Genomic DNA, 15,972 nt, shown 5'->3' with positions numbered 1-15,972 from the left:
CCTATTCTTCTCTCAGTGACAAATACACTATCCTACTCTCTGCTCTTCGTCCGTTTTCAATTTCACCCCAAGCTCCTCACTCCCCTCCCCCTCTCTCTCTTTCTTTCTCAAGCGATGTTATTGCCCCCAAGCTCAGGATAAAATAAAGACAGAAATCTGGTGTCTCTCACTCGAAATGTTGTGAAACAGACACTAACATTTAACATTCAAGTCCGGAAATTACATGAATGTGTATTATTATTGGTGTGTGTGTGTGTGTGTGTGTGTGTGTGTGTGTGTGTGTGTGTGTGTGTGTGTGTGTGTGTGTGTGTGTGTGTGTAGTGCACGCGTGTGTGCGTGTAGCCCAGAGACCCAACACAGGAGACCAGCCTTGGCATGGTTTGTGTTTAAACTTTAAAGGCATTACCTTCTCTTGTATATTAAATACTGTAGCTCCACTGGTGATACATGGTCATCACCTGCCTCATATTACATTGTAAATGATACTGGCTTTAGGCCACATTTGATGCTTAGTATCCTAAAGTAGTTTTGAAATCCCTGCCAGAGGACAATGTTAGCCAATAACTCTAGCATGACGAAGTAGGGTGTTAATTTATGGGACAAAAAAATGAGAGATGCAAGGTTTCCGCCCCGACAGCAACAATATATTTCTTTCCTCAGAGTATTGATTGTTAAAGTCGTTCACAATTAGGCTTTCCATCTCACAGTGACATTTTCGACGATATGGGGAACTGGCTTGTATAACGTTGCAATGAATTTTGATCGATTCATCCGTTCGTATTACAATCAAGAAAAGTCAAACGCATCTGCCACATTACGGGGCACACCAATCCTTTCCCAAGAAACAGTCCAGAAGATATAAAAAAACGTCTGCTCTGTTTCAGAGTGGCTGTTCCGCAAGACTACTGCTTCACGTCATTTTAATGGAACAGCGCAGGAACAATGAGATCAAGGCTACAGGCTTGAGTGCAAACGCATATAACTTTGGCAACGCAGGAATAATTGTGGGCCTTCTCCGGTGACATATCACCTGACAAACATAAAACCTGTAACAGCAGCGGCGGGGTCCTTCAGGGCCCAATAAGGGGCTGAGCATGGAGCTCGGTGCTGCTGGGACAGAGACACAGTGTTGTGACCTCTACGTTACTGTACTGTACAAAGCCCTGGTTCCCTTTCCACGGCCAAGGAAAACAGCCCGTTTCAACCTGTCATGTGTCCCATAAGGGGAATTACGGGGATATGAGAGGTCGCATGGAGGTTAACCTCAGAGCCACTGACCAGTGACCACTGCACTGCTTTCAAGTTGTTCAACCGGTGTGCGCGTGCGAGCGTGTGCATGTGTGTGTGTGTGTGTGTGTGTGTGTCTGTGTGTGTGTGCCATGCGTGTGTGAGTGCGGTGCGTGCGCGTGTGTGTGCCAGCATGCCTGAAGCTCCCAACATGGTACAGCATGTATCTGCTATTTTTGCCATTCTTCTTCACTATATTCTCGCACACGCACACACACACGCTCGCTCGCACGCACACACAATCACACACAGTACTGTATACCCACACACAATAGGCTATACCTGGAGCAGTAGCACCCCTCACACATCTACAATAATATTCATATACACTTCCCTCACACACAGGCATGCCTGACACTTTTCATGCATGCATGAATGCACATACATAAACATGTTGCTTACAGTACATTATATTTTGAATATGTTGAAGTAGCACACATGCAGCGCCTTCAATCACCTTCAAGTGTGCTATATGACTATTGTACCATGGCCCATGGGTTGTTATCCGGTGTCAACCTTCAAGAAAATGCACAGGTGCAATTAATTGGAAAGAAAGAACTATAGGGCTGGCAATTAACCAAATTTCTAAAACGGTTAGTCCCAATACTTGATACTGATTGGCTGGTTTCTGATTAGACCACGTAGTAAATGTCACAATAATCATTCTACACCTTAAATCAGTTTATATCAATCCCAGGTGCGATACAGTGAGCCAGCATCTCTGTAGCTGAACTAGGGAAGGGGAGCGCTTGATTTCCTTACAACGCCTGGCCGTGCGGGTGTCTATATAAGCACCGCCCGCACTAGGATTTGAGTGGCTCCGGTCGGCCTTGTAAAGACAGCAAGGCTTATTGATTAAATATATCGAAACCGATATTTAGAACCAATAAGTGAATTATAACCAATTAATCTAGAAGCAAGATTTTTTTGTTTTTGAAACAAATCTAAATATGTCTTAGAATCAACTAAATTGATTAGACTGATTAGCCACTTAACCCTGTATTATAGTGGATGGCGTACAAAAAATAGCAACAATAGGAGATTTTCTTCTTCACTATTCTTTTTTTAATTCAATAATTGTTAATTAATGTGGAAAACGTTTGAAATAATAGTGATATAGATTAGAAGTCACACCACTCAACCCTATAGACCGATTCACAGAGGGGTGCCCTGGGCGCGGCCATTACTGAGGTGTAATACATGGAGCAGGTGCTCTGTAGACCAGGTGTAGCTAATCAGTGCTGCTGCACTTAATGGTACACCTCAGTAATGGCCGCACCCAGGAAACCCTCTGTGAATCGGTCTATACCTGTACCCATGTGTACAGTGTGTGCTGCATACTCTTACACGTGCAGGGTTGTTTACATGCGACTCGAGACCTCTGGGGATGTCTTTCTTTTTGTTTAGTTTCTTCCCATGCATGCAGGCTTGATGAGGCTATAGTATAAATATACATTACACAAGCATTAACCCGCTCTCACCACATCTCATTACACACTTTGAAAGGCCTTTGATGTGAACGATGCTAAACAACAGAGAAGAAACAGCAAATGATGCGATTATCACACCAGAGACAATTCCCCCTGCACTTTTTCTGCCCTTCTGTCTCCAAATTACCAGAACCATACAGTATATGCATAGCATACAGTGTAAGTTGACGATGGGCCACGTGTCAGTGTTGGAATAAGCACTCAGGTCATGTATTTTACTTAAAAGCTAGGGTACGTGATATTTTTGTTAAGAGGTTGAATCACAATATTCTGATAGTCATAGCTATAGAGTATTTGTTCAGTAACAGGAGTCTCCTGTCGGTCCAGCTCCTAAATACACAGGAAATAGATTTTCAGGGAGTTACTGTTCTAATTTCGTCAGCTCTTTTTTGTGCCATCACTTCTAATATCACTTGTTTAATCTGTATCCCGACAGTGTTCTCTATCCTGATTGGATAAAATTGGTATCCCAAGTTGAAAATGCATTTTCTGTTTCATAAAGAGCTGGCGTGACATGAACTGAACAAACATTCTATACAGTATATACAATAAGTGCGTGTGTGCGCATTGTGAGCTTGTAGAGTTGCTATTTTCCTAATATTAAGGATGTTTTATATAAATAATCGTAATCTGCAAAGTACGTAGTAAGTAAAGCTTACTATAGTTTTTCACTAGTGAAGCTGTCAAGTGGTGGACAAAAATCAGACCAGTTTGAACTGAACTGAGCGGTGCAGTGTGTGTGTCAGTGTTTGTGTCTCTCTGTGTGTGTGTGTGTGTGTGTGTGTGTGTGTGTGTGTGTGTGTGTGTGTGTGTGTGTGTGTGTGTGTTTGTGTGTGTGTGTGTGTGTGTGTGTGTGTGTGTGTGGTGCAGTGGTCAATGGGTGGGTCATTAGTGTGAATGGCCCGGGCATCTGACAGACAGACAGACAGACAGAATGCATCTTGCCTCTGGGATGTATAGTGGAAAAGTAGGCTATAAACGATATAAAACAATGGACATAGGTAAAGTAAAACTTCCTCAACATTGCACTTAAGCACAGCACTTGAGAAAATGTACTTTCCACCACCGCATGTAGCTACTTAATGACCCTGCAGGCGGTTGCCGCTGAACTTGGAGAGAGTCGTGATAGTGGAATTCATTAGGGAAAGTGTGGATTTAGAATAGATTCATTTACACTGAGAACTCGCTAAGAGAACTTCATTAAAACACGGTGTTCTTGTCAAGATAATTGCATTCTATTTTAGTTAAAATGTGAAGTAAAACAACGAGGCAGAGGTTTGAGCATTTCTGTGCCGACACTAGACAAAGTACAGGACGCAATGTTATCAGCTTGTATTTTCTCAATCACAGAATCTAATCTAATCTATCTAACCACACACACCCAACCCTCCTTTAATTTCACTAAAATATGTAGGCTATATATATATAGACTTATATAACACAACTACACTGTGAAATCTGCAGTATTAATTCAAGTCAAGAGTGTAAAAAGAGTGCTAAAAAGGACATCATTACACAGGACTAGACACCAGTCCTTCATGACCTCCACTGGCTCCCCGTTAAATAGAGAATCGACTTCAAAGAATACTCTGAGTCCTCACCTATACAAGGAACTGCACAACCTGGCTCACCCTACCTCTCCTCGACCCACATGTCCCTTCCCGTTCCCTCAGGTCCAGCGACGCCGGCCTCCTTGAGGCCACCAAAAAGATCAAGTGCAAAACCTGGGGCGACAGGGCCTTCTCTGTGGCCTCCCCCATACCATTTGGAATGGCTCTCTCCAAACACATCAGAGATGCCAACTCTCTCGCCACCTTCACAACCGCACTGAAAACACACCCGTTATAACCACCGTGTCTCTCCTCCTCTCCGGGTGCTTTCTTTCTATGCTATAAAGAAAAAAGGAGTCCTGGTGATTTAATAAAGAAAAAGAATTCAAAAGAACAAACGTGATCAGCCAGGGTTCTAATTCTGTATCAACTGTCCGTAGCAAACAATCAAAAATAATAACTCTCTTCCTCTGAATAGCGTGACCGCTTCCCTCTACACCAGCACCCAAAGTAAAACACAAGCTATCCCATAATATTCCTGGTCAGAGCACTCAGCCCGCCAACACAGTTAAAGGACCAATCCGGGCTTAGGGTTACACCGTTAGATTGGCTTTCCCAAGCTGACGTGCTTTTAACTTGTTACATGTACTGTTTTATTGGTTTTAATTCTTATTTTACTTGTTTCTCCTAATAAAGTTGTCCTTTTTTATGTTCCCTCTCCTGGCCCCCACACAGGTAAAGCGTCTTTGAGTGCTATGAAAAGCGCTATACAAGTCCCAGATATTATAGTATAGACTGACAACTCATTGCTTTTAGCACCCCCAGCAGCAGCAGAGCCCTAATGGCAAATGTATACCCCGGGCGGGAATCACATGACGACTATTGCCGACCGACCTACAAGCTCACAAAGCGTTGCATGATGCATCTACATGGCATCTACATGGCATCTACATGGCAGCCAAACGGCTGCCATGTTTATTAATGGAAAAGGACAATGGAGAGAAGAGGAGACAAGGACACAGGGAGAGAAGAGGAGACAAGGACATAGAGAAGAGGAGACAAGGACACAGGGAGAGAAGAGACAGGGCAGAGTGAGGGGGAGACAGAGCAAATGAAAGGCAGGGTTTTAGGGAGAGGCTGAATGGAGAGATGCTTTGAATCGCAGCCTCTCATCATCAGCAGACACTGACACTGACCAGGCTGCTATATACACAATCTGGTATGTATCAAACAGTGCTGGACCCGACTGTAGAGGCAGTGAGGTCAGTGGGGTCAAGGCAATATGGCATTTTCCGGAAATATTGATATAAATTATTTGAAGCCTGGTACCCTAAGCCTAACCCTAGGCCATCCAGGATCCTGGTGAATCATGACCGACCATAAAACATTTGATTCTGTGTCAAAAAGGGGTGTTTAGGGTGATGTATGACAACGTTCCGATTCAACGCAATCTTTTCTATTATAACGTGTGGCTATCTTTTGAACTCGAATAACCCAACTTTAATTATTTTATTTTATTTGTTTGTTTGTTTTTTGGTCATCTGTGCTTAAAATATTATTTTTTACAATGATATAGTTCAATATTGTCATGATTCACCAGGATCCATGGATGGCTTGATTCCAGGCTAAAAATAATTTATATCAATATTTTTTGAAATCTTAAAAAACATGAATAGGCTTTCCTTTTCCACTACATGCCCTATAGAATAAAAACAGGTCATTTGTGTCATACCAAAAACATGTCTCCCCACCACCACCAACTATCCTACATTTTCACGTCGATTCACTGATCACATGACAAAAGGGGCACTTCTTGATGAATAGAAAAAGTAGGGACACTGCAGTGATGGATCGAAGTGATTGCAAGGACTGTGAAATGCTTCATCGATGGACATCATTGTTTATATGAGCAGTCATCATGAGGAAAGTCAGTATGATTCTTATGATATTGTTTTTTCTTCACGCTGAGGAAGGCCTCCGGGCCGAAAAGTCCGCTGCTGTGGGAAACGTTAATAAACAAGAGAATCCTATGGAATATAAAGTGAGTGCTGGTATTATTTTCTATGGACTGTACCTGAACCGTGACCCGATATATTGTTTACGCTGAACTACTCAAATGAGTGCTTGCTTCCTTTCCTTCAGTATGATCCAGTATTCAGAAACGTGAACATACTGAAACTCTGTAGATGTGATATCATTCAGGATGGATCTTGACAGATATGGACCTGATATGTGCCCCTCCCGACATTGCACAACTCTCTCCATAATTCTGCAGCTATGTCTGATGACAATAAATCACTCTATCTTTCCACACCAGCCATGATGGAGGCTCAGCATTCCACCGGCTCCAAAGCTCTTTCAACTCTGGCTGAACTGACAACACAGAGAGAGAAGAGATCTCATCATCAACAATTTGAATTATTCTGCATATTCGGCCCGGGGACAGTCTGCCTTAATGCTATTAACGGAGTGTATAGGCTACAGTATACAGCGAGTTGTGACGAGAGATTTAAAAATACTCAAAATATTTGATTGTGTCACCCGTATGGGTGCAAAACAATTGCAATGTGGTCTGTCTGTCTGTCTATCTGTATGTATGCAAGCATGCATGTGTACGTAGTTGCGTACTATACCTGACAACAAACACTCCTGTTTTGTTTGTTTGTAGACAGGACAAAAATCAGCTTTTTTAATGAGGAGTTCATGCACTGCTACATACTAGACTATATACAGTAGTCTGCATTCACACTAGCACTGACAAAGCAACAAGCATTACATTATTTTTATTATTTTCAATGGAAGCCAGTGTCACAAAACTACAAAGTGGCACCAGACACTTGTCGCTACTTGACGAGCCACAAGACATACAAAAATTGCTGTGCTGGCTTGAAGAATTTTCAGTGATCCAATGATGCATAAACCATCAATGAAATATGTTTTCGTTTTACCATTTCTACTCTCCACAAGCTTGTAATGGGGGAAATAGTCATTATCCCTGTTCTTTTTAACCCAAGCCATCATTTTCCTTTATACTGTCCTTGCTCCTACACATGAACGCACACTCGATGCACATCAGCGAGCATCTTGAGCATCCCCCTGAGACCATCCTTGCCTCCGTGCCAAGAAAACAATCCAAGTGCTGCTACAAAGTAACGGAGATACCACGAGAGCATCCAGATGCATCACTGCCTGGCATGGGAACTGTACTGACCTCAATCACAAGGCAAAGGCGGGTCCTGTGAACAACCGAGCGCATCAGTAGATGTGAGCTTCCCTTCTCGTCATCCAGGATACATAACGTATATGATGAATGAATGACAAAAATCACAGGTTTATCAAAGATCCTAGCCATCCCAACCACAGACTGTTTCAGATGCTGCCATGTGGCTTTGTAGCCACAGAACCTACGGCGAATAGCTGAATAGCTACTTCCCTTTACAATCAAGCTTATGAACGAACAATCCAAGAAATAAACAAATATGTATAGGGAGAGCAAGCATTTTCCGGCAGCGGCTGATGCCACGGAGTCGCCGCCAATTGCCGACACCCTACACTACACCCCGTGTTTCTCGGTGGCATCAGTCCGACACCCTACCCCAAACCCTACCCTGACCCTAACCTCACGGAAGCCACGGCTGATTTTAAACCGGCAGTGCATGTCAGGACCCCCCGGCAGTCTGATTGCCGCCGCCGGAGAATGCACTCGCTCCTTGTGATGAATATGTTTGGGAAACACTGATGCAGTCCTGACCGAGGGAAGAGGTCTGAGGTCATCCCATAGCCTGCCCACTGCTTTCACTATGTGGAATCTAAAACCCAAATAGTGCCTGATTGACAGTCACAGTGTTCCAAAGGCTCCACACACGCTCCTTCAAACGTTTGGAAAAGGATGGTAGAGGGCAGGCGATCATGGTTACAAATTGTGTGAAAACAACAATAAGTATGCAATGTGTTCTCAATCCCATTTAATCTCACAAAGACCTAATTCAAGCCCCTTCTGGATTATTGACACAGATGTTTTCTCTTTTCAACTGTTTGTTTTTTATTCCGTTGCCATCACCATGTTTTGCTGCTGTAGAGCAAATAATTCCATATACAAACCGCAGATAACCTCGGAATGAATATCAAAGGGGCAACTCATCACCAGCACACAGGAAATTAAAGAAAGCCATAAACATTGATTGTACTGCGCGCGTGCGTGTGTGGTGTGTGTGCGTGTGTATGTAACGAATGAAAACAACCCACTGAATGTGGTAAAAATGTGTGAGTGTGTGCTCCATAACAACACTGCTCTGATCCATTTTACGGCCCCAGCCTAAAGCCCAAACCACACCAATGGGTCACCGTGCGACTCCTTGCAACCAAACGGTTTTAAGTAGACACATGTCGACGCATGTACAGTAGCTGCAAGCAACCATTGAATTGAACCAATTGAATCACTTTCAACTTGCGTCGACATGCGCCACCATGCGCCGACGACGTGCAACAGGACATATCACACCGCTGCGACGAACACTAAAACGTCTTGAGCCATTGGTGTGGTTTAGGCTTAAGGGAACCGAGGCACAACCTGAGTGTATGGGGCTCCCCTCTCCAACTCCGTGAAAAGGGTTTTTATTTTATCCTATAGCAGACCTAGCCTATGTAATAAAATTGGCTAATGGGACCGACAGGGCGTCCGGACCACGGCATCATGTCATGTCACTATGAATCAGCTATAACCGTATAAGGTTCCAAAAAAATCTATCCCCAAATATGGAGTATGTTGTCTAACCTCAATGTACTGGTGATGACATCGGATCAGTTAAACTAGCCTAAAGTAAAAGTACATACAAATGTTTACTAAGTAAGAGTAGGCTATTTAAATGTACTTTTACACCACTGAACAACATCATAACAACATGAACGCGGACCGCACAGGCTATCATTCCACCCAGCATGCCAGTCACACAACAGTGGAACAAACAGAGAGAGAGAGAGAGAGAGAGAGATGCTGCAGGCATGGGAGTGATAACAGAGAACCGAGCGAGGCGGAGGAGTGGCAGTGAGACTGGAAACAAATTTGTCCTCTCTCGGACAAATTTAATTGCAATGTGTTTCCACTCGGGTGTCGGGTGCTGCTGTGGGGGGGAACAGGGCTAGACTCGACGATGAGTTCAACTTGGAGTGCATGGGACCACTGCTGACGGGGGAAAACGGACAAGGGAATTAACTATATAGGACTGGCCGGTGATGTTATTGCTTAGAATCTCAATTTTAGTAATCCCACAGGCTTACACAGGTATATATATATATGTGTGTTGAGCTAACTTGAGGATAACATTTGCAGTAACCAAAAAAGGAAGAGCATGTGTAAGAAACACACAGCCGCAAGCGCCTAAACGCCAATGAAAAACTAATTGTACAAGTGGAAAGGTCATTATTTCAAAAGCCATTTATATATATTTTTTTGAAATATCACAATTTCTGTCTTTGTTGCTTTTTTTCTGTGGGTTGATTCAGACTGTGGTGAAACCCGCCGCTGTTCAATTGGCAGGATATGAAATGAGACCTTTCGGTGTTCCGACGTACACACCCCTCCCTCCTCTTCCAGGCTTTCCCCTACTTAGATTTTCCTGGCCCAAAAGTGTGTGTGTGTGTGTGTGTGTGTGTGTGCGACTGTGTGTGCATGTGCGACTGTGCGTGTGTGCGACCGTGCGCGTGTGCACTGTGTGCGTGCGTGTAAGGTCACTCTTTTCCGGGTCAACTAATTTTCTTTCGAAATATGAGAAGGTGGGGGATACAGAAACATAATATTGTTGTCGGGCAGAAACCTCCTATCTCCATATTCAAAAGTGTTGTATCGCGAAGCGACATGTTTTGAGCTTGTATATCTGCTACTTTTTTGGACATATGGGGCTTCCACCCGACCAACATCGACGATGTGCAATGATTGCACTGCAAAGAGAACAACAAGGGAGATGCAATAGTAGGCCTAATAGCAATGCTTTTCGTACTTGAGCTTATAGCAATAACTTACCAGTAAGATACCCTGAGGGCGAGAAGCGACACGGCCGCGTGCACACATCCGCCTGGGTGACGGCAGCCGGCTGGGCGAGCCCTGGCGTTTTGGCATGTGGGGGTCAGATCAACATATGGAATTAATTCTGTACTGGCCATATACTGTATGTCTTGAGTGTACAGGGTTTGATGAGTTCAGATCAACAAGAGTTGCTGGCCGGCATGTATGGTTATCCAGGGTTATATGAGGTCAGTGTTGTGATCTTCATATATGGAGATGGCCATATATGGTGGAGTGACGTGTCACAAGGCGTGATGTCATGAGGCGTGACCATATATGGAGGTGTTAAGGTCAGATCCATATATGGAGAATGGAGATCTAAGGGTCTCCATGATGTCACGTGATGTCACAAGGCATGATGGATTGGCAAATATATGTTGGTGTGACGGACGTGAGACACAGGGTTTCATAGTAAATGCGACCTCCAGTGATACCGGTATATACAGTACCTTTGAATTGAGTCATAAAAGTTGGTGCATTTGATGCATCCAGTGTGTCTTGAAACAGACAAACTTTAAGTGATTGTTTGATGCGAGCATCTGATGCTTTCAGTGTTTTGTTAGTTACATTGTAGGGCTATTCTTTACTGTACGGTACACTCTCAGAGTTATAAATAGATAAATTAACACACTGAGGAATTTATAGACATGATATACAGTTAAGATGTGGGTTGATAACTGGTAAAACAAAGAAGAGAATTCCCATGGCTACAGAATGAAGGAAAAGCAAGATGTCATTTTAGTTTAATGAATACGCTGCATGCTGTCAGAGTAGAAATGGTCCAGTTGGATCCATTTTTATACACTCAGTGTACGCTGAGGATTTTACAGTGCAATTGAAGTGTTGCCATAAGTTGTCAACCATCCTCACAGAAACTTGTATAAGTTTATTTGTAATGATAGATTGATTTATGAGATGTGGATTGGCCAAACACACCAAAATGAAAACCATCCATTTCAGTGTATTTAAATCCACACATGGATGCGCATGGTCTGCTGTGGATCATATACTGTTACACTGCACATATGAAAGCAGAAACAGGCAATTGTTTATAGTCAACAAGTGGACTCACATAAAAGCCAGTGCTTGGGGATAATTTTGTTTACTCTGAGCTGTAAAACCTTCCCGACAGAACGCACTTGCCTGATGCGATATGCAGAGATGAAGCCGATCTGGGTGTTTTTTTTCACCCTCAGGGTGTAAGGCTGGCTTTTCTGTGGATTTAGTTTGTAGAGCATTGACATTTCACTGAATTGCAGTGAGCAGACACAGCTCTGTCTGTCTGTCTGTCTGTCTGTCTGTCTGGTAACAGCTGCAGTAGGCACAGTGTGCTGTGGTCAAGCAATAAGACATGGGCATGGCTGTGAGTTTGATCATTTAGCCTCATTCAAATTATGATGTTATGATCAAAGCGACGCCGAAGATCGGTGGTCAGTCTGGAGAAATATTCCCCTCAGATCAACACAAAATATGTTTGGTCAAAACCAACCGAATAAACTGATTTTTGCAATGAAATCCCGTAGATGAAGGCCAATAAGTGGCCGGCCATGAGGAGGCTGCACAGAAAAGTCAGCCAGCAGACCGAACCCCTCTCCTCTCACCCGTGACAGGAAAGCAGCCTTTGTCTGGGCTGTGTTGTAAAAGCCCTGCCTGATGGATGTGGGTACGCTTTAAAGCACATTTGATAGTGGTGCGAATTGATCCCCTCCCAGAAAAACGTCCTCTCAAAAGGACCATTCCGCCCACGTTACTGTGAAACGTTAAAATGCCCATTGAGATGCCACGATGAATAGTGCACGTTATTAACCCGAGCCTCAGATTGCACTTCTAATGGCTTGGCCGTGTCTTTGAGTGGAATCCCTTTAACTGAGTCCAGTTGGACCACACAGAGTCAGGGCGGCCGACCGGCGGCCTCACTGACTGCACACAGTGACCCTAGATGAGAGCCTTAGGAACAGCGTGTGGGCCCGGCAGATGAACAGACGGCATGTCATTTACGTGAATAAACGAGTCCCACAGTACCCACCCACCCGTGCTGTCCAAACGCATTCCATTCTGCCTCATGCAAACGCTGAGGCACTTTACATTATATTCCAAAAGTAACTGTGGAGGTGGTGCCATTGGTATCGGTAACGGACACCCTAGAGCAGTCGAAAGGTGATTGGCATCAGCTAGAGGAGAAGGTCTGACTGGAATTACAGGAAACATTGGCTGCAGTCCATTGTAGAAAGAGCTGACATTCTGTACAATGACGTCACTGTCGCCAAAATCATATTCAGAGTGGCGATAGTTCATTACAGGCACAGAAGGCAGGAGGCTACATTCTAACACATTTGCGTTGGCTATGTTGGTGTGTTGGATATCTGCAGCCTACCAAGCTGTACATTCTGAACATCGAAAAACTATATTCAGAACCAAATACCAACTTTTATTTCTTATACATCAACGAATATACACGAAATATTAACCACTTAAAGTGTATGCAACATGGTATTTATTTGGGGGGAGTCACATTTGAGCTTTATCAACGCAAAGGATCGACATTTGGGGAGGATGGACAGAGAGGCCAGAGTCTTGTCTCAGAAATGCTATTTAACCTGATACGCCCATTTCCTGGTCCTGTCTGTTGTGCTTGTGCACATCCTGTTTACATCATGGCAGAGCAGCAGCATTGTCCCAGCACCCTGGAGCAGAGTTAAGACACGCCCCTCGCAACGTTAGCTCTGTTTCACTATGAATATTGCAAAAACGGTCAGGTCATTTATAGAGAAAATATAATGTGCGATAGCCTAAATATCGCTGGTCACGTTCGTTAACAAAGTTATGTATTTACTCCTTAGTAGAGTGTTTAATATTGTAATTCACACAGTCACTTCTCAATGTGTTTCTATGGGGGAACTAGAGATTCACACAGCCATTATGACTCGTCATTTTCCGAGGTGGATGGGCGGTGCGTCGGGAGTTGGGACTGGGATCAAAGTAGACACATTGAGACTATGGTTAAAATTGGCAAATGTTTTCACAATTATTATTATTACACAATACAATTGGGAGAAAGTAGTGCCAAAAAATTTACCCACACTTTAACCCTGTAGTATACTTCATTGTACAATGGTGGCATACAACAATAGCTAAATTATCTGATGTACTGTAGGCCTACTGTACAAGCTTTTGAGCATATCTGGATCTGCTATTTTCACTTTTTGAGGGCTGCTAGCCCCATCCTTTGCCCAGCTTTGAGGGTTTGTGTGAACATTGGCTGATGATTGGCTGATTACCCCATATCGATGATTTGATTGGCTGATCAAAGTACATATTGAGGATAAAAGTGAGGGCAGAAAAGTGAAGACGGAATAAGTGATTGGCCAGAATGACATTATGATGATTTGATTGGCTGATCACGGAATGTGATGATGATGATGATGATGATGAGAGCACCCCTCACTTCACACAAGTGTGATTTTATAATCACTATCGAGTAATCAGGGCAAAAGTTTTAAATAATCAAAAGATTTTAAGTAATTTCGCCTAGCTCTACCACAAGCTAAACTCACAGTTGTGAGCTTGTAGATCAGCTATTTTCACAGAATGTTTGTGAAAATAATAGTGACATGCCCACAATAGGGACGCTAGGGTTCAAGTATGGCATGATATACAAGATACATAATGAGTCTTAGACCATTAGTTCAAGAGTAGGCATTGAGATCTTTCCTGCTCTGTTAAGTTCAAAGACATGAAGTCAACTTCAATCAGCCATCTGACAATGATCTCATTCTGTGGAAGGTGTCGATGATAGCCTGCCATATACAACCCTTCAACCCAATCATCCTCCCTTGGAATAACTCACACTGCCCTCTCCTGGCTGAAATCATATCTCTCTGACCGCCACCAGTTCATCTCCATCAACAACTGTCACTCCTCCACTGCCCCAGTCACCCACGGCGTCCCCCAGGGCTCTGTACTTGGTCCTCTCCTCTTCATCATTTACATCCTACCTCTTGGGCAAATCCTCCGTCACCATAACCTCCAGTTCCACTGCTATGCCGACGACACACAACTCTACCTCTCCACCAAGACCATCACCGCTGCCACCCACTCCACCCTCACCACCTGCCTCACTGATATCAAACTATGGATGCAAAATAACTTTTTAAAACTAAACTGCAACAAATCTGAAATCCTCCTCATCGGCCCCAACTCTCTCACCAGCTCCACCCAGAACTTCACCCTCAACATCGATGGCTCCACTGTTACAACCTCCCCCCACATCCGTAACCTTGGTGTCACATTTGACTCCACCCTCTCATTCCTCCCCCACATAAACCAGATCACCCGTACCGCCTTCTTCCACCTCAGGAATATCGCCCGCCTCCGGCCTTCTCTGTCTCTCACTGCCGCTGAAACCCTCATACACGCATTCATCACATCCCGGATTGACTACTGCAACAGTATTCTCTATGGCACCACCTCCAAAGTCCTCAATAAACTCCAACACGTGCAAAACTCCGCTGCCCGCCTGCTCACCAGTACTCGCTCCAGAGACCACATCACACCCGTCCTCCACGACCTACACTGGCTTCCCATCAAACAAAGAATTCACTACAAAATCCTGCTCACCACCTACAAAGCTCTCAATAACCTGGCTCCCCCCTATCTTTCCGATCTTCTTGAACCATATGCCCCCCCCCGTTCCCTCAGGTCCAGTGAAGCCAACCTCCTGAAGGTCCGCAAGGCCAAGTACCGCACTTGGGGTGACAGGGCCTTTTACGTTTCGGCCCCCAAACTCTGGAATGAACTCCCCAACCACCTCAGAGCTGCCCCCTCTCTCCCCTCTTTCAAAACCTCACTCAAAACCCACCTCTTCAAAATAGCTTTCCCCAGTTGACGTCTCGTTTATCCTTTTATCTTTTTAACCCTGTATCTGTTATGTTTTATTTTGTCTTTTTTCTCTTAATAAAGTCTGTTCTTAGTGTTCCCTGTAAAGCGCTTTGGGTATTCAGAAAAGCGCTATATAAATCTGAGCTATTATTATTATTATTATTATTATGAGAGTGGGCAGTGAATCCACAGTCTATTGCAGATAGTCAATTGCAATTTATTTGACATGGTCCTTAAGGCCGATTTATCTGATCCACAGCCCGTGGTGAGCTTGTAGATCAGCTATTTGTGGCACACAACGCCATTGTATTATAGGCTATGTGGTATAAATCAGACATAACATCTTACTGTCTTTCCTGTGTTTACCAAGCTTCAGACATTCATCTCAACAGCATGCAACGCGGTGACAGATGCTCTAACACGGAAACAGCACAAAGCATGACAAATTAACACTCTTGGACTTGGTAGGCTATAATTGTGCAAGAAACGGAAAGTGGCCATCAGCTGCTGAAATATTGCTCAGAAATGTTTGTTCCAGTGAAGTTTTGTTTGTCTGCCTTTTCCTATTTCCAGCCATCAGTCACCCTTTCGGTCCGTCCGTCTGTCCGTCCTTCTGAATCATATTATTTTTCCTGCATGCTTCACCTCTCCCTCTCCCCTCTTTTCTACCCTTTATCTTGGGCTCAAGCGCTCTCACCCACCTGTC

Source organism: Protomyctophum bolini (assembly GCF_963924005.1).
Source record: "Protomyctophum bolini genome assembly, chromosome: 4".
In the NCBI taxonomy this organism is placed as follows: Eukaryota; Metazoa; Chordata; class Actinopteri; order Myctophiformes; family Myctophidae; genus Protomyctophum; species Protomyctophum bolini.
This window is presented reverse-complemented; position numbering follows the sequence as displayed.